The 23583-nt window shown below is 34.9% G+C and overlaps 1 protein-coding gene across 22 annotated transcripts in view; it reads left to right on the top strand.

The window, feature by feature from the left end:
* Positions 1-23583, top strand: part of ZBTB20 (zinc finger and BTB domain containing 20) — an 869399-nt gene that overhangs the window by 295878 nt on the left and 549938 nt on the right. Inside the window, exon 4 of one of the 22 annotated variants that reach the window (XM_045161868.1) lies at positions 16463-16511. The exons of the other annotated variants lie outside the window; for them this stretch is intronic. The gene's annotated coding sequence lies outside the window, so the exon portion shown is untranslated. The remainder of the gene's footprint in view (positions 1-16462; positions 16512-23583) is intronic. 22 annotated transcript variants of the gene reach the window in all.

Raw genomic sequence — 23583 nt, 5'->3', positions numbered from 1 at the left:
CCTTCCCTTTGTGTCTGTGTCTTTTCCTCTGTCTCTTATAGAGGCATGTCGTTGTATTTCTCTGGCCCAGGAAGATCCCCTGTGGGCACGGCAAACCACTCCAGTATTCTTGCCTGGAAAATCCCATGGACAGAGGAGTCTGGCAGGCTGTGTTCCACAGGGTCACAAAGAATCAAACATGACTGAAGTGACTTAGTATGCAGCCAGGGTTACAAACTTGGATAATCCAGGATGATCCTATCTAGAGATTCTTAACCTAATTAGATATGCAAAAACCCTTCTTCCAAATAAGACCACGTTCTCAGCTTCTGAGGATTGAGATGTGGGCATATCTTTTAGGGAGCCACCATTCAACCCACAAGACTTGGCATCAGATAAACTATTTTGCTCTCAGAACAGTAGGTATATATCTTTGGAATATGCAGTAGTCAAGGTTCAGAAATGTAAAGTTTACAAATGTATAGAGAAATATTTACAAATGGCTAGGTAATGCTGATTCTCCATGAAGACCAGCCGTAAAGCAGTGACTGTTACCCTGTCCCTAACAGGACAAAATGATAACATCTTAAAGGAGTGCTGCTCATACTTCTGAAGTAGCTTCATCAAAGCTGTGATCCATCCTGCCTGTTTGGTTGCAAAAGGAGACATCAATCAATAGGTTGAAAGACATTTGATTTTCTTCCATGATGCCAATCTCAAATATAAATACCATTGTAGTCTATTTTGGTATATCCTCCATAAAATTTCTCCAACTGCTTAATGAATCTCTAAGTCTTTGCTACCTTTCATTTCAAGGTAGGTATTCTTGAAAATACTGAAGAGGGTTTCATTCTCTGACTCTATTTGTACTTTTCCAAACTTCAAGTTTTCCCTGTAGTATTGATAATCTAGGGTTTCATGAAAAATTCTGTGATTACCCTCTCCAAAACTATTATAATACCATTATGTAATAGGTCAAGTTCAGTGCCCTTCCTTTAACTTTTCAGACACTTTAACCCCAAGTCATGCTGTGGATCTTTCTATTCCAAAACTGCACACAGTCAGTTCAATTGCACAATTGTGTTTGACTCTTTGCAACCCCATGGATTGCAGTGTGTCAGGCTTCCCTGTCCATCACCAACTTCTGAAGCTTGCTCAAACTCATGTCCATCGAGTTGGTGATGCCATCCAACCATCTCATCCTCTGTCGTCCCCTTCTCCTCCCGCCTTCAATCTTTCCCAGCATCAGGGTCTTTTCAAATGAGTCAGTTCTTTGCATCAGGTGGCCAAAGCTGAAACTCCTCAAACGGCACACATCCTTCTCTATTTAAGCTTTCATAGATTACACAGCTAGAAATGTATCATTACATATATCCAAATGTATCATGCTGCTGCTGCTAAGTCGCTTCAGTCGTGTCCGACTCTGTGCGACCCCATAGACAGCAGCCCACCAGACTCCCCTGTCCCTGGGATTCTCCAGGCAAGAACACTGGAGTGGGTTGCCATTTCCTTCTCCAATGCATGAAACATAAAAATAGTAAACCTTTCTACCTTGCTTTCAGTACAGGTTATGAGTCCCAACATTTTATTAGTCTTTTCGGCTACAGGTTCTTATTAAGCTAATATCATTAGTAAATAGTTCAGAGTAATTTACAGATACTTTTTTTTTTTTTGCTGTATCTGATATCTCAAATCATCTTAAAAATACAATTTCTGTTATTTTCCCCCCCAAATGTTTGCCTTGCTTTTATTCTCACTAAGAATACTAATTGATATTTGTTCAGAGCCTTTGATTTGGAAGCCATGTATGAAATATTCCATATGAGTTACCTCAGTAAATTTCCAACATGTACAAGTATTTTCTATGTTTTACAGATGAAGAAACTGAGACTCTATTGCTACTTTTTGCTTACTCACATAACTTGATTTCCTGACTGATTATCTGTTTGGTTTGAATGGCTCTTTTGTCACTACTTCAGGGAGATTTTATTCACTACTTTTCTTCATCATTGACAAAATATTGACTTAGGACAGTTTCCAGTACTAATATGGGGAGATTCATTTCTATTCATTCACTTATTAAATTCCAGGAATTATTATGCACACTGAGAGTACAGAGGTAGTCAGTTGTTGTAGACAACCCTAAGATGGCTTGCAGACTCTCCATAGCCCATGTCCCACTCCCTTGTGTATTTCCCTCTCCTTTAGTATTGACTAGACCTAGTGACTCATTTCTAAAAAAGACAAAAATGGTGGGATGTAATATCTCAGATTAAGTTTTAAAAAAGACTGTGGCTTTAATCTTGAATGCCTCTCTCACTGTTTCCCGTGTTACTCTATCTGGGGAAAGTCAAATGCCATGCCATCACACAGCTCTGTGGAGGCACCCACCTGACAAAGGGCTCAGGCCTGCCAATAACCAAGTGAGTGAATTTAGAGTATGGCTTTCAGTTCAAACCACAGCTCTGGCTGTCAGATTGATTACAACCTCCTGAGGGACTTTGAACTTTGACCCAGACGCACCTAGCTACACTGCATACAGATTCCTGGCCCACCAGAAACCATGAGATAATTCTTTTTTTTTTTTTTTAAGCTACTAAGTTTTGGAATAACTTGTCAAGCAGTAATAGATAACTATTACAGCAGTATGGCTGAGAGTCTCATTATCATGGAATTTATATTCTGATAGCAATTATATGTCCCCACAACACACAAAATATATACAAATGAGAAAGAATTCATTCTAAGAGGAAAATAAAACAGAAAAGACTGAATTGGGGATGCTCTGGACACCATGATCAGAGAAAGAAAGATCACTCTGTAAAGTACTGGTTAGGTCAGGAAGCAACAGTTAGAACTGGACATGGAACAACAGACTGGTTCCAAACAGGAAAAGGAGTACGTCAAGGCTGTATATCGTCACCCTGCTTATTTAGCTTATATGCAGAGTACATCATGAGAAACGCTGGGCTGGAAGAAGCACAAGCTGGAATCCAGATTGCCGGGAGAAATAGCAATAACCTCAGATATGCAGATGACACCACCCTTATGGCAGAAAGTGAAGAAGAACTAAAGAGCCTCTTGATGAAAGTGAAAGAGGAGAGTGAAAAAGTTGGCTTAAAGCTCAACATTCAGAAAACTAAGATTATGGCATCCGGTCCCATCACTTCAATGCAAATAAATGGGGAAACAGTGCAAACGGTGGCTGACTTTATTTTTCTGGGCTCCAAAATCTCTGCAGATTGTGACTGCAGCCATGAAATTAAAAGAGGCTTACTCCTTGGAAGGAAAGTTATGACCAACCTAGACAGCATATTAAAAAGCAGAGACATTACTTTGCCAACAAAGGTCCGTCTGGTCAAGGCTATGGTTTTTCCAGTCATCATGTATGGATGTGAGAGTTGGACTATAAAGAAAGCTGAGTGCTGAAGAATTGATGCTTTTGAACTGTGATGTTGGAGAAGACTTTTGAGAGTCCCTTGGACTGCAAGGAGATCCAACCAGTCCATCCTAAAGGAGATCAGTCCTGGATGTTCATTGCAGGGACTGATGTTGAAGCTGAAACTCCAATACTTTAGCCACCTGATGCAAAGAGCTGACTCATTGGAAAAGATCCTGATGCTGAGAAAGATTGAGGGCAGGAGGAGAAGGGGACGACAGAGGATGAGATGGTTGGATGGCATCACTGACTCAATGGACATGGGTTTGAGTGAAGTCCGGAAGTTGGTGATGGACAGGGAGGCCTGGCGTGCTGCAATTCATGCGGTCACAAAGAGTCGGACACGACTGAGTGACTGAACTGAACTGAATGAGGAGTTAGTTCATCGTGAAACTGTCGGGGCAGGAGAGCTCAGGCAGAGACAGAGTAGGGGTATTAGGAATAGCGTTGGCTTGTTTGAGGGACATCATGGGTCAGTGAGGCAGAACCACAGTGAGTAAGTGAAGAGTTGTAGGAGATGAGATCAAACAGGTGGACGTACTGAATCACTTCAATCATGTCTGACTCTATGTGACCCCATGGACTATAGCTTGCCTTCGTCCTCTGTCCATGTGGATTCTCCAGGCAAGAATACTGGAGTGAGTTGCCATGCCCTTCTCCAGGGAACAGGTGGACAGGAACAGATAATGGAGAGATGTAGGTTAGTGTATTGAGTTTGAAATATCATTCTTACATTATATATTGTAGATTTTATGCAAGGTCTGCCTTGCATTTCGAGACCACTCTGGCTTCTGTTTAGAAAATGGATTGTAAGAGACAAGAATGGAAACAGAGAAATCAATTAGGGGACCAGTGAAGAGATAATCATGTTTGGGTTGGCAGCAACAGAGATGGTGAGAAATGGTTGAGTTTGGAATGTACTTTTCAGGTTGAGTTAATGGGGATTATTGATGGATTCAGTGTGTTGAGTGAGACAAAAGGAATTCAAAGGCTCCTAATCTTTGGTCTAATCACTCAGGTGGATGATGGCACCTTTCACTGAGATGGAGGAAATGCAGTTTGATTGGCAGAAGGGGTGGCAATATGGGTGTTACAGACTTGGTGTGTTACATTAGTCTAGAGCATGTGGCCCTAGCAAGGGAAGTGCCCACTGATCTCTATTCTGTGCTTTAAGCTAGTTTCTTGCTGTGGAAAACCACCTCTAACATCTCATAATATGTTGAATCCTGGTGAGTTTTATTTTTTACCTTTTGTAGTAGAATCTTGTCAGAGGCTATTTGAATGCTGAAATAACAAAAATTAACTTCATCCTTTCAGTACAGTGAGTTAGTTAATCAGATATAATTTTTCTTATGGAGTGCTACAAAATTCACTGAAGAAAAAAAATCAGGGTAGTATTTTGGTTATAATTTATTACAACACAGATATTACATACAGGATAAGCTTTGCTATCTCCTTCATTCAAACTTTGTTATAGCTTGTAATCATATATTTCCATATTTAGAGTAATTCATTCATGCTACCTCATTCACCTTAAAAGTTAGTAGCAGCTTTACTGTAAGTCTAGTAAGTTCAGTGGGGAATTTGAGAACATCATTGTTCCCCTTCCTATACAACCTCTGTAGTAAGAATAAGTAGTGAGAATGATTGTGGTTACGTAGACACATTTGTCCCATGAGAAAAAGTAATCAGAAAAATCCAGAAGAAATGCTGATAAACCAACAGTGTGTTGTAGTGAAAGAGTGAACAATTGCCCAATGAATTTTTTTTAAAGGTAAATATCACCAAGGTTATTTGAACATTAGTGCCCTGCATGAGTAGTTAGCAAAAATGTACTTAAGTATCCATGTGTTGCCCAATCTGAGAAGATTCTCCAACCCACTGGAAAATTTAGACTTGCCCCTCAGATACTAAAATAATAAACTGAGGGGCACAGGCATGATTTGTTAATTCTGAGCCAGTGTATTGCAACTGCTATGCATTGTGAGATCCCGGTATGAAGTGGCATAGTATAAAATTAAATTGTATTGTATAGTGCATTGTATTGTTTCATCAGATTTTGATATCCTCACTTTAAATAATTCATGGGAAGAAATGATCACTTCATAATGCCACAAACTCACAGCAGGCAAAACTAATTTTACACAATATGAAAACAGATTTTATTTATTTAAAAGGAATATTAAAAAAAAAACACAACAACTTTTTTGACACCAGCTGCTGAGAAATAAATAGAATACTTCATGACAAAAAAAATATCTAAATCTATAAAAACTGTTCCTGGGAGACCAAGTTGAGGATTGTAAAGATACATTTAAATGCCTTGGTCAATGCCATAAGCCTTGTTTTGAGAGAAAATACCCTTCTATCTTGTTTACTCCCTGTGGGGATAAAATGGAACTAAGAGAGAAAATTAGCTTTAGAAAATCCTTCCTAACAGCTACAACATAATACCAAGGAAGTGGCAAACTCAGGTATCATACCACAGACCCCTCACTAGGCCAGATAACCTCATAGGTAAGTGGTAACTAGTATCCTAAATGCAAAGTATGAATGATTGCTTAGTTTTGCCCAAACCAGACTTTAACTGGCAGTGGAAAAGAATATTTGGAATGACCACAACAATTTTCCTTTCACTGTGGCTTTAAGAATGGAATGAGGAAGTAAGGTAAAAATATAATGAGACTATTTTCTTTGGGAGAGTTTATTAGATAGTCATTTTTATACAGATATCATATATTTTTATATAAATTGCAAGAAAATACAGGCTTGCTGTTCAATTTGATAATGACTTCATATCTGACTCAATCAGACGCTGGCTTCAGACAAAGAATGGGACCCATGCCATGGGTGGATCTGGGTTTAATCTCAGAATCGTGAGGGTCCAGGCATCCAGGCAGTTTGCGGTCCTCTTCCTTGAAGCTTCAGGGAGAGAACAAGTGTGAAGAGGGGGCATGGCTTTTAGTGAGGTAGCTAAGAGATGGACAAAAGAAAGAAGAGAGCAACGTCTAAAATAATCAGATATTTTATCACCAAAGCAAGGAAAACACATTCTGTTGGTAATATAAATATTGTTTATTGAATTTTTACTTCTAAAAAACGTTTAACTTAAAAACTGTTGCTGACAGTGGGAATGTAAATATGAAGCTGAGCGACTGACTCGCCAGAAGTTTATTATTATCTCTGATAACAGCTGAATTCCAGTCTTCTTTGTGTACTATAAAATGGGGCAGATTTGTATAGCCATGTTGTCATAGGCACAGTTGGAAGAGCGTTATCTGGTTTTGTTATGAATTTCCTTCTTCGGGGTTTATAAGTCAGGAATTAAAAATTCATTTTAGAGTCCTTAGATTTCATAGGGTTACAAATTTAGAGGGACTGAAATTTGGTGCTATTCTTTAACTTTCAAAATTTTAAATACTTTCCAATGCAGCTAAGATTTAAAATGTTCAATTGTTTTTACCAAACTCATTGATCGGGTGGTGTTTTTAGCAGGTTTCTGTATTTTCTAGGAGCTGTATGATTATACAGAGATAATGGGTCTCCTTTATCCTCAGTACATCAGTGCAGTCTGATATGGATATTAACAAGGTGCTTTGGGAAAAACGAAGAGCACTGAGATTACCATACAGAATGTCAAAGTTCAAAGCCTGGCTTAATTCCACTTGCTAGTTGTTGACCTTATGCTACTCATTTTAACCTTTCTGTGTCTTACTATTATTATTAATCTATAAAATGGAGTTAATAAAACTTACTCTAAGATTCTCTTACCATGTAGTAACAGAAAATTCTTGTGCTGTGCTTAGTTGCTCAGTCATATTCGACTCTTTGTGACCCTATGGACTGCGGCCTGCCAGGCTCCTCTATCGATGGAATTCTCCAGGCAAGAATACTGGAGTGGGTAGCCATGCCCTCCTCCAGGGGATCTTCCCAACCCAGGGATTGAACCCAGGTCTCCAGCATTGCAGGCAGATTCTTTTCCGTCTAAGTTACCAGGAAGCTTAAAGTTCTAAGAAATGTTGATTTAATTCTTTTAATGAATATTATATAAGGACTGTTTCTCAAAGACAATAGTGTTGCATTTTAAGGGAAAATTTTGTACATATATAATGTAACAAATGTAAAAATGACTGTTTCTGCTGAGTATTCTGCTATAATAACCAGAATTATCTTGCAAACATTAACCAAAACAAAGCTGATGTAGGAGAGTTAGCATCAATCTGAGTGATATTGTAATGATTTTTCAGTAATCAGTATATATGGGCCATACTACTTTCTTATGTATATAAAGAAATAAGCCAGTTTCCAAATTTATAATTCCATTTCTTTTTCATTCTAATGTTTCTAACCTTTCATAATATAAAGCTCATATCCTTTTTACTGAAATCTTTACTTCAGCATCAAGCTTTTCTTCACAATGCAAAGGCTACAGATAGAATGTGAGTTAAATGTTATTTAAGCAGAATTATTTAAAAGCCATATTAGTGTTATGAAGCTGTAGATATCCTGAAATAAGCTGTCACCTTTCCACTTACTTAGACAGATGCTATATAAATCAGTTATCAAAAATAGGACACTGGCCTAAAAAATATTCATATTTGTTTTTATGTAAGAACAGAAATGGTCACATCTAAGTGGGGGAATGGAGATTCATTCCACGCACAAATTTAGTATCTAAGATTTGAAACATCAGAACTGTCCATGCAATTAAGACCACTTAATTAAACTTACATGTTGACTTTGAGCAGAGAGATTTTTAGAAATAGAAAAGATAATGTTTCATGGCTTTCAGGAATACAATGACATCATTTTTATTCATAGAAAAGTGCATTTTTAAAATGCACTCAGTTAAAAATGTCAAAGAGTTTGTCACTAGTGAATTTGGGGTGCTTGTCCCTTTGCCCCCTTATGGAATTTATTTTGTTGAAATAGATTGTCACTCTCTTGGAAGACAATTGCTTTGATATTGACAGCAGGCCTTCATTAGATCTAGAAACGAATCATAAGGCACATGAGTAGCACAGCCATATTCAGCCATAAAAAATTAGCTGAGTGTTACACATATCACAGAATATGGTGATTTGGGGGTAGGGAAGTAGTCCAACTTAGATTCACTTTTGTGAAAAAGAGCACTTAATAATTATTGTATCAACTTAGTATTTCATCCAAACCTGGAATTTGTGTTTACCCAAAGGACCGCTCTGAGATTGAGCAAGATGATTGATAATGGACTGGGCCAGGTAGGCTAGATAAAGGGCGGGATCAGCTGATATGGCAGGGTAGGGTTTTGTGTTATCACCTCAAAAGCAACATTAAATTCCTTTCTATGAAATTATAGCATCTTTCATTTTCCAGGAGAATCTAAGAAGTTTATTCTCTGTCATGGAAATAATGCAGTTAAATGGCTTGAAATTTCAACAGATTATTGTAAAAGCTCAGATAAAAGTCAGTATTTTAATGATAGCCCTCAAACATAATCAGTAATGAAATTTAAGCAGGACCTAAGGGAATATGACTTAAGAATCTTAGAATCCTTCAATAAAGTTATTTAAGAAATAGAATGTTCCTATTCCTGGGTAATATATGATGTAGGTAAAGTGACTAGTCTAAGATCCCTAAGCTGGGGTATGTGAAAGAACTGGGTCTAGAAGCAGGTGTCTGGTCTCCAGTCAAGTGCTTTTTTTCTTGTAGAGCTTGATTCTTTTATATCTGCACAACAGAGTCAATCTCATAGAAAGATACAGGTCATACATTTTTCTAGGCAGATACGTGTTCATCCACTCTCACAACATCGATAACAATGGAAAGCATTTATTGCACTTACAACCTGCTAGGCAGGACCCAAATTATTTAACTTACAGTCTGTCTTTTAAATCTTCATAAAATGCCTTACAAAGAATGTACTATTGCTATGTTCATTTCATAGTATGGTGGAGGCAGGAGACTAAGTAAATCCACAAGGAAACAGATGTTCTAAGTGATGGAGCTTAGTTGTGAATGAACTCAGTCAGTCTGAGTTCCAGAGCTTGTGTCCTTATCCCCTGTGCAGCCTCTCTCAAACACTTGTTAGTTATGTACTTGCTTAGAAATGTCATCGATGACTTCTGAGGGCTTCAGAAGAACAAGTTTCAAGAAAGAGTAACATATACGTGAATAGTAGACATACCCATTGAATAAAATATAAGGCTGGACGAACTGAAGAATTGCACCTGGAAAAGAAAACAGCCATGAGAGAAATATATGACAGTGATGCAGAAATCAGGTTATAACTGTTTTCAGCAACCATGTACAACACTAGGACCAAGAGGTGGGAGTTATAAGAAGGTAGGTTCTGGTTTAATATAGCAGTGCAGTCATCAGAATAGGCAGCCTTGCTAGTGACTCCTCCATCTCTGGGGATAGAGGCCACGTGGCAGGTCTCTATTTCTGTAGACAGAATTGCTGCATTGGCGTAGTACGCTGGAGTACAACTATGCTCAGCTAGGTGACAGGAAAGGGACACCATTACTTTCTTCTGAAGCTGTATTGTAAGGCAAGTAAAAGCAAGAGCTCTGGACAGATCCTACTTTGAATTCTGGCACCATCACTTGTTAGCTGCATGAACTTAGTCAAGTTACTTAACTCTAAAACTTCTCTGAGTCCCAATTTCCCTATCTATAATTGGGATAATTGTATTAAACTTCCAGAATTGTCGTGAAGAGGAATAAATGAGACTATTATGTAAAACGCCTAGCACTGTGCCAGGCACATAGTAAGTGCTCAGAAGATATGAATTTTTTAGGAGTGAAATATTCATTAATCAAAAATGAACTACAGTGCTAATTACTCTTTCATATGGAAAAAGAATCTTGGCCTAGCAGGTAATAAGTGGTAGGACTTTATGCTTACCAATCTCTCACTGCCTTTGGATAAGGTCACCACAGACTCTGGATTGTGAAAAGTGCTTATAAAGGAAGCTTTGTAAATCAACTTATTTAAAATGCAGTAGAGAAGCTTATGATTTAAAAGCATCCTGTGGTGAATCCTTTTATAGTGAATAATCACCCCCTAATTTATCTGTTTGGTAAGTTTAGAGTTTGGCACATTGAGTCTTCCTAGAGCAAAGAGTACAACTGCACTCTTATTCCTACAAGGTAGGCAGTATTTTCATGCTGGGCTGACTTTCAGAGACATACAGGGTGCCTCTTAGATTCAGGATGACATAGGCTGGGTAACCACAGGAACATACAAGGTCACTCTAGTTAGTTAGAACATTAATTGTACTTGGTGACACATACATTTCTAATGAGCATGCAAGCTCATATAGGTCAGTTGACCATTAGACCATTGCACATAAGAATTTTTCCTGAATTGAAGAGTTGGATACTTAAGACATATTTTTCTTTATATCTCTTTTTCTTTCTCTGAAATTTCAATGGAAATCAACATGAAATTATGACATAATACAGATCTTTCAGAAAACAAGCAAAAAAACAAACAAACAATGGAAAGTTGTGAAATAGAAAGAACACTGAAGTAGGAACCCTGGATAAGACCTGCCATGTACTAACTGCAAGGCAGGGGATAGGAAGCCACTAATTTTTTTCTGTGCCTTAACTAGAACGTAACAACTTCAGACTTAGATCTCCTATAGATCTAAGATCTCCTTAGATCTTCTAGATAAAAAAAAATATTGCACCTGATTCATAAATGAGGTAAAACTATTTTGTTTCTTTCCAGTAGAAAGAACAGGAAATTAGAGAAGGAACACTTAATAGTTAAGAAGTTTTCTTATTCCCAATAAACAATACTTTTCACTCTGCCTCAGCTTGAACTCTCTTTTGCTGATATGATGATTTAAAAGACATTGTATTTTGCTATGACATAGAAATGAATATGAACATGAGAAAACTTAGACCAAATGGTTGTTCCTCCCATGAGCCAGCAAACACTGACCTGTGTTTGAGAGAAAATGACCTTACCCACAATTAATTACATATAGGGCTAAAATAATTATATCTTTTCATTGATTTTCTTTATTTTCACACTATCCATGGGAATTTTGCCAATTCTTTATAGAGTGCTTTAAGCTTATTTACAACCAGCTTGGATAAAATACACTCTGAATATATGCTAGTGACTCTGCTCTGCAAGCTGAATGGGGGATAACATGCCTCAGAAGTGTATGCTTAAACTCTTTGGTCCTTCTCAAAGAGAGCCCCTCAAGAGCTCAGGTGACCATAAGAGCTCTGAATCCACTTCAAAATTTCTCAACTTTACATGCTTATTACATTCTATGCAGGGTGACGAAAGGACAGAATTCACAAATGAAACTGGCTTATCTTTTACCAAATGAAAGTTTTAAGACACATTTTTGTACAAATGTATACACTATAAAGGACTACTATTTAGCCCTGAATTTCTTATTTGTCAGAAACTTCAGAGTGGTTTTTGAGAGAAACTTCTAAGCTTAATTCAATCATGTAATAATGAAACTTCAATTTAACCAAACTGGAAATGCAGACAAAGCCTTAGTATCCCATAATAATCTTCATAATTATCCTATCAATCCTAAAGATGCTAAAGTCATTAAGATTGCAAAATGTGATGAGAAGTTCAACGTGATAACAGGCATAATGACAGGTGGCCATCAGGGGCTCAGAAGAAATTTTATATTATTAAGGTGAAGAAGAACTTTACTTAGTCTTTCGTTTTTATTCTGAAGAAGAACATTACTATGTGTGGTTATACATCATTGCCAATTTCTTAATGTGTAAGCAAGCAACCTACTCAATCTTTCTAGTAAAAAAAAAAATTAATAGTTAACCACATAACAAAGCAATTTCCCTGTTCCATTTTCTCTTGAGTACATAACAAAAACAGGAAACATATAGAAAGCAGCTATGATTAGAAATAACTAGAATAAGTCATTTAGTATAAACTCAGTTATAGAAAAAAATTCTAACATATGGAGTAGAGATTAAGATGTAATCATGTCATTCTATCAGGAACATAGTACAGAAATTTCTATATTCAATAAGGGATCAAGGAATATTTATTGAGTACTTATTCAGGGCTCAATATTGGATTTCATTATAAATATGAATAATAAATATAAATAACTGCTTCATATTGTTCTATTTAACAGTAAAATTATATCTATAGGTCCTATAGAATAATTAAAATTCTTTCAGTAGGTATATAAATTATGAACCTACCAATCTTTAACCAAAGATTAAAACCTATTTGCAAAAATAACCCCATTTAACTTTGCTGACATCTCAGGAAGTTTCTGTAGTTATCTAACTAGAATGTAGACTTCTGGAGACCTCTTGTGGGCCCTACATTTATGAAGCCTACAAGTGTTCTACCAGTAGAAACAAGGCAATTACAAAGGAAAATAAGAACAAGGCCCAAGTCTACTTGATATATCCTTACATCTATATGGAAGTGTTGGATATGGGTTCCATGATGAAGCCCAAGTATGTGAAGGCAGAATGTGTTTTCTAAGTGACTCTTGGTTTTCTTACTGGAGAACTGACAACTCATAAAAGCCCAAGAGCACCCTCTAGCGAAATTTCTGGAGTAGGCCTAAGGGGCTTGCTCTTGACCTGGGCTCTCCTTTGCAAATGACCTCTGAATGCCCAAAATATAGAACCTGGGTTTCAGCTATCTGGTTGTACCTTCAAACAATTTCCAAAACACAGAGAAAGTGGTATTCTTGTCAAGTATTTCTAGTGGTAGAAATGCTTAAACACTAAGACCTAATATTCCATTGTTCCCTGATTTTTTGTTTTTGCTTACAATACCAGCCTGCCACACATGATTTCTATTCATAGTCTTGTGTTAAAATAGTTCCTGAAACTAACATAACTGAAAAAATAGTAAGAAGCCTGAGAAATGTCTTACTGAATTATACTACTTCTGCCCCTCCCTCTGCCTTTCTCAAGCCTCTTACTCAGCTCAGGTACTATATCCAGAAAGTTTTTTTGTACTTGGCAATACTAGAATTCAAGGGTAGCAGGTTGAGATTTTAAATGGTGGTCAAAAATTATAGGAGAGGGTCTAGAAGGTTAAGTCCTTGTATTTATGCACTTCTGATTTTTTATATTATCTGATTACTGCAAAGATATATTTTCATCTAAATCTTGAGCATAAATGAAAATTGCACATCCCTCAGTGTTCAACATAGTGCCTTATTAAGTTGAAGCTGCAGTTAGATAACTACAGAGCAGGTCAGATAGTTGCTGTAGTTTAGTTGTGAGTCTACCACTCACTTAGATTAGTAACTGTTACATAATAAATGAAACAAAATAAATCATTGCTTGACTTCATAGGTAGCTTACTACTGAATGCTGTTATTGGAAGGAACTTTGAGATCTAAATCCCCCCATTTTAGGAAAAATTAAAATTGGTGGCACTATTAGTTAAGTAACTTGTCCAAGATGATACAATTTGATGGTGGCAGCTTCAGGACTATAATACATATCTGTTTTGCCCATTTTAGTGTTCACTATTCTATAAGAATTTGCTTGTTAAAAAGCTTGTTATGTCACTTCAAACAATTTAATTCACATTGTTTGGATTTTATGTGTCTAATAATTTATGGGTATATCCTCAAGCTTATGGGCTTCCCTGGTGCTCAGATGGTAAAGAATTCTCCTGGAATGCAGGAGACCTAGGTTCAAGCGAACCCCCTAGGTTTGATCTCTGGGTTGGGAAGATCCCCTGGAAGAATGCATGGCAACCCACTCCAGTATTCTTGCCTGGAGAATCCCCATGGACAGAGGAGCCTGGCTGGCTACAGTCCATGGGGTTGCAAAGAGTCCTACATGAATGAGCGACTAAGCACTTCAAGCTTATAGTGAGAAAAAAAGTATATACCTTCCAATTTCATTTCTTCTGTTTTCACTTTCATGTATAGAAGAATAAATTACTCATGTAGTTACTGTTAAGAAGAATACAAAAATGTATTCATTTATTATGAGTCATATTATTTATTCAAACACTGTGCTGCACTGTGTAAACTTTGCAGACTGAAAAAAAGGGGATACCCATTGATAGTCTAGCATTACTGATAGCTATCCCTATGGTTCTGTGTTCCAATAGCACTTACCTTATAGTTGATGGAAGGATTACATGAGTTAATGCAAATAAAGGATGAGAAACATAGCGTTAATTAATTGCAGTATCTATATTAACTGTTAATGTCTCATTTAAAAAAAAATCAAACAAGATATTCTTAGGATTATCCAGTAGAGGTCAGCGCTATGAACTATGTTAAACACTTTTTTAGTATTATGATTTGACTTCTTGAAAATAAAGTAAAAACGCCAAGATCTCTCCAAGTTGTTGTTTTTGAGTAAAATTGTATAAGAAATTTCCATTTGTCAAAGCATATTGCATATTAGTTCAATAGAAGTTTATAATTATTTCATTTCTCTATTCATTATTATATTCTTAGTCTTGACTTTAGCCTTCATCTTATCACATGTGGCATTAATATTCAACCTTTCATTCATATTATTAATGATTTTTAGTAGGTGAGGTGTTTGTGTATGGCAACTCAAGGCAGAATTATTCACCTTCAATTTTACTGTATAGTTAGTACCTTAATGAAGTTTTGTTCCTTGTTCTTTGCCTACTTTGCTATCCCTCAACATACGGTGTTGATATTTAGAATCATAAAACCAGCAAATATAGAACTAGAAGTGATCATAGATATAAATAGGTCTGAGTCCTTCATCTTCCAAATGAAGAAACTGACATTGCAACAGGGTCAAGATAGCAGGTTGAGTTTCAGTGAAAGAAGATTATATTTCCTTATATTTATAAAATAGTTGAATCTGGAGAAACAGGTGATTCTTTGGTTTTTCACTAATACTCTGAACCAATAGACTGACAATATATCTCAACATTATCTACAGATAGAAAATACATAGTATTTTTAAAAATATCTATTCACTCAGTAGTACAGTATACCATCGATGCCTGCCAGTTTTTTTTTAAATTCCTGTCACTTTGCAATGCTAAAACCCTCACTGAAACTCTTCAGTGAGTATCTTTAAGGATTTTCTTCTCCAGCTATGCAGCTAAACAGTTTGAGTAATAAGATGGCATGGCCTCTGCATGGTCTACTAAACACTTCTAGGAAGTGGAACCCCCTTCTGGAGTTATGAGAGAAACATCACTTCTAAAAGGCCTTTAAAAGTACTCCAGCATAAACATTACACCAGAACATTTCATTAGCTTTTTGAGAACAATAAAGAAATGTGGAGCATAATAGGCTAATATGTTTAAGTGGTCTTGGTAGAACCCTACTTAACTCAGTGGGATTTTCTGCAGCACGCAGAGGTGGAAAACCATTCCTTACATGTTTATTGTGTGGGACTGCCTCCTTCTTTGTTGCATGCAGTTTGCATCAAAGAGAAGTAACTTTCCACCTATAATTCTAAAATGAGGAAAGCCTCAAAACACAAGTTTTAGAAGAATCAATATTTAGATATGATGATCAGCAGCCAGCAGAGCAGGCTATTGGCAGTCAGAATTTCTGTCAATAAAGATAGAAGGGGGGCCAACTTCTGTCTCAGTGTTTTCTGTCCTCTTAGGACGTAAACATCCATAAGGATATTAAGATTTGTGAAGTCTCTAAATTCCTGAAGAAAAAGACAAAATGTAAGCCAAACCTTATTGTTTATGAATTACAAAAATAATTCAATTAATAAATTTTTTCAGTTGCTTAAGCCAGCAATAAAACTGTCCTGCACAATGTTTTGAATTAAGCAAAATGATAGGTTAATAAAAATGTAAGATGGTCATTTCTATGGTTTTATTAGGATTCCAAGTGACTGTAGTAAGTGTATTCCAGGACTTGCCGTATGATCCCTGCCAATACTCTTTATCTCTCTGAGCTTCTATTTTCTCTGACATAAATTAGGACTCATTGGTCTTAGGAACACTAAGATCATTGAGATTTTATTGAGCTTTTAGGGAACAAAAGTGTAAATTAAATTATAATATTTTAAGTTAAAATGAACCTACATGATGACAAAAGTTTCCCTGTAGGTGTTGGTTTCCTTTGTGTAGACAAGTTGTCACCAAAATTTGTTGAAAGGTAAGAATTCCTATTTGTGTGATATTAAATTAATGATTCAAAAAAACACCTCTTAAATGACAGCTCTAGTGGCTGAAGTGGCATATTTAAGCCATTATGTTTGTTTGTTTCACTTACTGTCAAACTCTGTCTTAGAACTACTATCAACTGGTGTATTGATAGATGGAATCTGTCTTTCAATTCCAAGATGTGTTTTGTATCAAAATTTTTCTTCATTGGTTTTTGGAATCTATAGGCAAAATAACACATAAACACAAATGTAAATCCCAGCTGTAATTGTTTCTCAGCATCATAAATCTCTTAAGATTTATTGTATCGTATTGTAAATATCACCAGAAATATTCAGTAGGAGGATGAAAAAATGCTAAACAAAACTTGAAAATAATGCATATGCTTCTTTCTCACTATGAGGAGTGTTTCCTAGCTACCCTATTTACCCCAGTGGAATTTTACAAAAATGTTCCTGGCGCTCAAAGTTGATCTAACAAAGCATCAAGTGGGCTTATTTTAAAATTCACCCCTAAATATGTTTGCTGGTTTTGAATTTCTGATTTTGTGCTTATGTAACACAAAAACAGCTTTGGTTTTAAAACAAAAATTGGCAAAAAATACTAGTGCATTATGTGTTCTAATCACGTATGGTGTTTTGAAAAAAATAGATTCAAAATTGACAAAATTGTTTCATTGGCATTGCAGTTCAAATGTCTGACTTTTCTTTCCCACTAGTTGCTTAAAATAAAAATAATACCAACAGATATTTCTTAAATAAGTATGAACTTAATTGATTTTCATAATATACAGCCCATCAACTGCACTACAGACATAAATTTTCGTTCTGTGTTTCCACATCCTTTGTTTTACAGAGTTTGCTATGTTTTAGTTTATGGTCAAGTCTGTAATGTGCCCCAGCATCAATTTTAAAGTCTCTGAGGTTCTCAGAAAAGTTTCTACCAGTGATGTGAATAGTGCTCAAATTCTATTCTAAATGGCCCAGCTTTCTTTGATTTTTATTATAAGTGCTTTTTGGGGGTAAAAGATATAAACTTAGAAACAGAAGTTTCCCTGGCTCATATTTCACTCAAGAGACAATGATGATACTGAAGTCCTTTTCATAATCAGGGCCTTTGTAGAGACTGTCCAGGTATTCTTAGCCAAAATATCCGTCTCATTGTACACCACTCCAGGGCAACATGTGACGTGCCAGCTGGATGTCCTCCCTACATGCCTCAGGTGGCCACATTTCAATGGTGTCTATAGAGCACAGGCCAAATTCTCATTCTCTGTGTTAATCAGTGGGAGAATTCCCATAGAAAATGGGATGGGAGCATATTTTAGGAAAACTCAAAGAGATTATCCAGATGATTAGGCTGGTACATTGTAAGTTCGGGTTTTATGTGGAATTTCTTTAGCATTATCTTACTTGACCAAAGAATGCTAGAAAATTTGGAGATATTTAGAAATTAAAAATAATTCTGCTTTTTATTCCTCTGCAATTTCTCCAAAGAGAATTCTACAAAAATTTTCTTTAGATACAATAGGAGCTCTTCTTGATTCATAACATCAAAGACAACTGATGGTACCCAGTAATATAATCTGATTGAACTTTTTCCCATGATCTTGAAAGGATCTGAATTCTACTTATAGAAGTCTCATTATACCTCTCCTTTTAATTAAATTCTAATCAATTCTATAAACATTTAGTAAGTACTTACTATATGCAAAGCACTGTAATAGATGCTGTGAATAATTCTGTGTATGGTGCCTTATGGTATATAACATTTTCACATTCATTATCTGATTTATGTGGTAAAGATTCTCTTTACAATTATTAGTTATTTAAAGAGCCTACAGTTTCATATCAGTGATATGTTGAATTTGGGCAGAGTTTTTGCTTGTTTGTTTTTGGTAAATTCATAGACCATTCTAGAAATACATTTAGTATACCTTGAACAAAAAATAAAGGCACATAATTGTATCAGCATATTAAATTGATTTTGGTTGGAACCAGTGGCATTTCCTGAAATTTTCTGTTTGTTTTATATGATGTTAGTTTCAGTCTGAAGTGTATTTTTAATGACCTAATTGAAAAGATTTGTCAAAATGTTCAGAAAACTAATTTTATTTACTACTTTTTAAGGCAGTGTTGATGCATTATATTTCATATGTCTTTTTTATGATCAGAAAATTTGATTTCCCCAGAAACTATTTATATTTAAGATTGCATCAAATTCTACTGCTCTACCATAAAGTCTCTGTAAGTGCTATACAACTTCTGGAGAATAAGTCTGAAAGCTATTATTCTCCACTTAGCATGTGCAATATTCTCTAATATTGTTTCATCTAATGCAGAATGAAATGTTATACTTCTATATTAATATTACATTATGAAGTCTTATTTCTATATATTTCTGAAATTTTCTTCAAGTCTTTCTCTTAAAACTTCATCGTGGATATTTTAAAACAATCTCAGTTTTATCTTTATGTATTTATTTCCCTTATCCTTAGTTTTGAAATGAAATTTATTCTTTAGTATGTTTAACATTTTCAAAGAATTTAAGGGGAAATCATATTCACTTTAACCACCGAACAAAACACTTTATTCACAAACCTGAAGCTAAAGAACTGATAGAAACTTTGTCATTTGCTTTGTTTCTAACATCGAATTTGCAAAAAAACACTATCCTGGTAACCCTTCAGCTATGTTACCCTGGGTGTTTGGCCAGAGGGCAGTCATGTTGACCCCATCTGCAAAGGCTGGCTGAACTAGAATCTTGGACCATTAGAATCCCATTCATCAAGGTCCACATAAAGTAAGGTAGGTGGGAAGCAGGAGGACAGATGGTAGGGTCGGCAGCAAGGAACTTGTTTGTTGACATTGATATAGACCCTTCTTCTTGCCAGAGTGACTCCATGGACTTGTTTTGGCATGGAAGACTAGGCCAAAGCTATCATCTTAATAGAAGGTGAGCTGCAGGCAAACTGGAGAGCTCTATGCTCAGTAGGTGTTTAGGGTTGGCTTTGATTTTGTCTATCAGCTTGACTGTCATTCGTACTTGATTGATGTTCAGTGGGGCTTGAAAGTGCTGCATTGATGTTGAGGACTGTGTCATAAGGTTCCTGATATGGTGCACATGTCAGAATGGAGTTGGACATTGACTATCCTTGCCTATGCCAAGCAACACCAGACTTGAGTGCATTATTCTGCAGTTGAGTAGCAGATGGTGAGTGCAGACGTTTGGAGGGGGTGTGCCTTCAAGCACAATATGGAGCCAGCAAACTTACTTAGAAGGTTATTGCATGTCTTGACTTTGGCAGCTATTTTTTAAGCACTGATGAAAAATCCTACTTCCATCCATTATTACTTTCAGAATACTCAGCATGGTTGGTGTTCCAGGCAAAAGAAATGAGAAAATCAAATGCACAGTTCACTATTGTCTGTCACAGTTGGTTGAAGGTGACTTCCTTGGTGTTGGCTAAATGGGCCAAATAAACATTCTGAGACTGAGTATTGATGAACAGGTAAACTTTAGAAGTTGTTAGAGGAAGGGCCATTAGAGCACTTGAAGAACACTGTGGTCAAATATGGAACTTAAAAATGACTTTACATTTTTAGCTCTTAATTTAAAGAAAATATCAAGTTATTCAGATATAAAAATAAAAAAATCAGGTATCTCAGTTGATTTTTTTAATAAAAAAATTATGGCGATTCACAGATGAATGGGCATAGTAATTCCATATGTATATGAAAATTGATTTTTATTGATGCTTGAATTTTTTTCTCTTGAGTAGATTCTGAATACATATAAATTCTTTTTAGGTTTAAAATATTTTTTTATATTAAAAGTAAAGTATGCTCATAGAATAGAATAACTGAAAATAGAAATATATATCAAATAAAATTTAAATAGGAATGAATAATTCTAAGATTTTGGTCTGCTTCTTTCTAATTATATGTATATTTCTAAGTATTTATTTTCATATATATGTTTGTATGTGTATTTTTAAATAAAAATTGGATTGTACTTCTTAAGCATTTATTGCATTATTAGTTCTAATAGTCATAAAGTACTCATTTTTAATGGCTACTTAATACTGAAACATATTTATGTAACAAAAATTTTTAAATCCTCCATATTTGACATTTTGGCTATTTTTCGCCATTGTTCCCACTGCTGTAAGGACTAGTCTTATATTTAGATTTTTATCTGCAATTTGGATTATATTTTCAACATTAATTAGAAGATTGATTTTGGGATTAGAGTACATAAACTTTTCAAAGTCCTTTAGATAACTCCTCCCTAAATATATGTGAGAGTACTTTTCTAACCATATTCTTACCTGCTTTAAATAGTATCCTTTATAAATATTTGCCAATTTGGCAAACAAAAAGTGGATTTATTTTTTTTTTAATTCACATTGGATTGATTAATGCAGAGCCAGAATGTTTTACATATGCTTATTTGCCATTGTTTTCATTTTAAATATTGTTTGCTCATATCCTTTACTCATATATGTCTCAATGATTTATAAGATTTTTTAAATGCTAAGTTATTGATTTTGTCAAACTTGTTGCAAAAGGATTTCTCCCAATTTTCATATGCCATTTTGCTGTTGTTGGTGTGAGAAAATTTTAAATATCTATATGGTCAATTCTGCTGTATTTTTTTCTTTCTGACTGTGGCCTTTGCTTTTATCTTCTTTTCAAACAACTTGAAGTCCAGTAAGTATTCATCAATTTTATAATATCATCACGGTTTTATTTTGTATTTTTAATTCTCTATCCTTTCCAGAAATTAGTTTAGCCTAAAGTATAAGTGTCTTAATTTTGTTCCCAATAGTTAATCAACTGTCCCAGCACCATTTCCTCACTAATTTGGGTATCATCTTTCTTGCTTACTAATTTTTTAATCAGCATTAGGATCTATTTTTGGACTGTTTTTTCATTTCTCTCACTGGTTCCATACTGTTTCCATTAGAACTCCACAGTATGTTTACAGATCTAAGTCAAATCCTTCCTTTTTTTTCTTTTTTTAAGAATACTTTGACTAGTATCACCTACTTATTATTCAAGATTAATTTACTTCATTGATTTTATAAAAATGATTCATTGAATTTTATTAAACCTGTAAAGTAGTATGCAATATTTAGCCATCACCTTTAGAAGCATTGCATGTATCTATTTATGTAATGCTTCTGATGTAACTAAGCTGCCTATATTCATTTAGGTCCCCAGATTCCTTGTTTAATTCAAGTATAAGCATGCTGTGTTCTTGTTATTGTCCTTAATTGCTTACATTTTATTTTTTAATTGTTCAGGAGAAAAGCCATATCTTCTTATGATATTTATAACCTAACTGTTTTATTCAACTTTCTTAACAATTTTAAGAGCTTCTTATAAATTCTCTTGAGTTTTGAAGATCATGAAATTGTCTGCAAACAATAATGACTCTATCTTCTTTTTCCCTCTTATTTCTGTTTAATGTTCTGTTTCATTGACTAGAAGTTAATAATCATCGTGATAGGAAACATTCTTGTTCTTGATTATGTGATAATGATGCTAGTTTATTCCATTGTTAATATGGATATTAATTATTGATTTAAGACAGATATTCTTTATTATGCTGGTAAGGTGACTTAGAATACTATTCTCTAACCCTTTCTTTGTTTATTAAGAATGTATTAAAGTATATCACATGCATTTTGGGGTCAATATTGTCAAACTCTAACTGGTTGATGGACATAGAATTTTCTTGTGATATCTTTTTCAATTATTCAGCACTTACCATGTGCCAGAAATGGTTCACTAAGCTTTGGAATTCAGATTCATGACCTCTTCCCTTAAAAACATAAGGATTATTCAGACCATGATAATTCATTAAGAGATTTATAATGAATGATTTCCCATTATTAAATTTCCCCTGAATTGCTAGAAAAACTTTACATTTAAGAGTTTATTAACAATACTTCAAAGGCTACCTAATTGTTGACCATTTCAAAATGTGATTTTTAAGAATTGTTAAAACTAAAATTTTGATTTACAATTGAAATTATGAGTTTTTAACATCTGAAGTCATACTGCTCAAATTCTCATCAAAAAAATCTATAAAACAAAATTTTATAAATTATTGTAATATAGATAGTTCATATGCTATACAATCAGGAAATTAGAATTCTTATCATAATTTATCACCTCTTATAGAGTATGACAGAAATGGTATATGATACTGAGCCAAATCATTTTCATGATGCCATCTTCATGTTTTCATTTCTCTGGAAGTCTTAATTGTCTGTAAGTTTTAAGTGTGCATTGACATTGATTTATTTTCAGTTGAAGGTAGTTTTTTGTATTAATTTTAATGCTTTAGTGCAGTTTAGCATAGTTTATCTCATTTTTCCCATTTAGTGTTATAATTTATTTTAATTCTTAGAAACATTTATTTTGTTATTTTATACAGTATACATGAGTCATTATTTTTAAACTATACCCTCTTGGACAGGTCTTTATATTTCACACCAAACAAATAAAGAAATACTGCAAATCAATTTTCTACTCAGCATCATGCTAATTATTATGAATTATAGTACAGGAAAACAAAAATTTCTTACTTGCAATGAGCTTACTTTCTAGTTGGCAGATTAAGATACAAAGAGAAAGTGCAAAAACAACAAATGCTAACGAAATATTTACTTTTTATAATGGCTAATACAAATATAGTCTTATTCTACATTTAAGCAAATATATTAAAATTCACAACATACCTTTTGTATGTTGTCCTCACCTTGGCCTCTTTTTGCTTTTCCTATCTTTATCATACTTTTATCATTATTTTCTCAGTTTCTGCTTGAAAATTTTATTTACTTTTTCAAGATTCTTAAAAATTCTCTTTGGAACAATGTTGGATAGCTAAATGCCATGCACATTAATCTTTGAAATATTACCAGTAATAATTTGTCTTACAAAGCAAAGGTGACCTGCTCAGAATTTGGAGACAGAAATAGTACAGGGTACTATAATTGTAGACTGAAAATCGTTGTTTTCTGAATTTCTTATTTCATTAAAGAACTTGCTTTG

The sequence above is a fragment of the Bubalus bubalis genome, chromosome 1 (genome assembly GCF_019923935.1).
Source record: "Bubalus bubalis isolate 160015118507 breed Murrah chromosome 1, NDDB_SH_1, whole genome shotgun sequence".
NCBI lineage: Eukaryota > Metazoa > Chordata > Mammalia > Artiodactyla > Bovidae > Bubalus > Bubalus bubalis.
The sequence above is the reverse complement of the archived record's forward strand: the minus strand, read 5'-3'. Positions and strand labels throughout refer to the sequence as shown.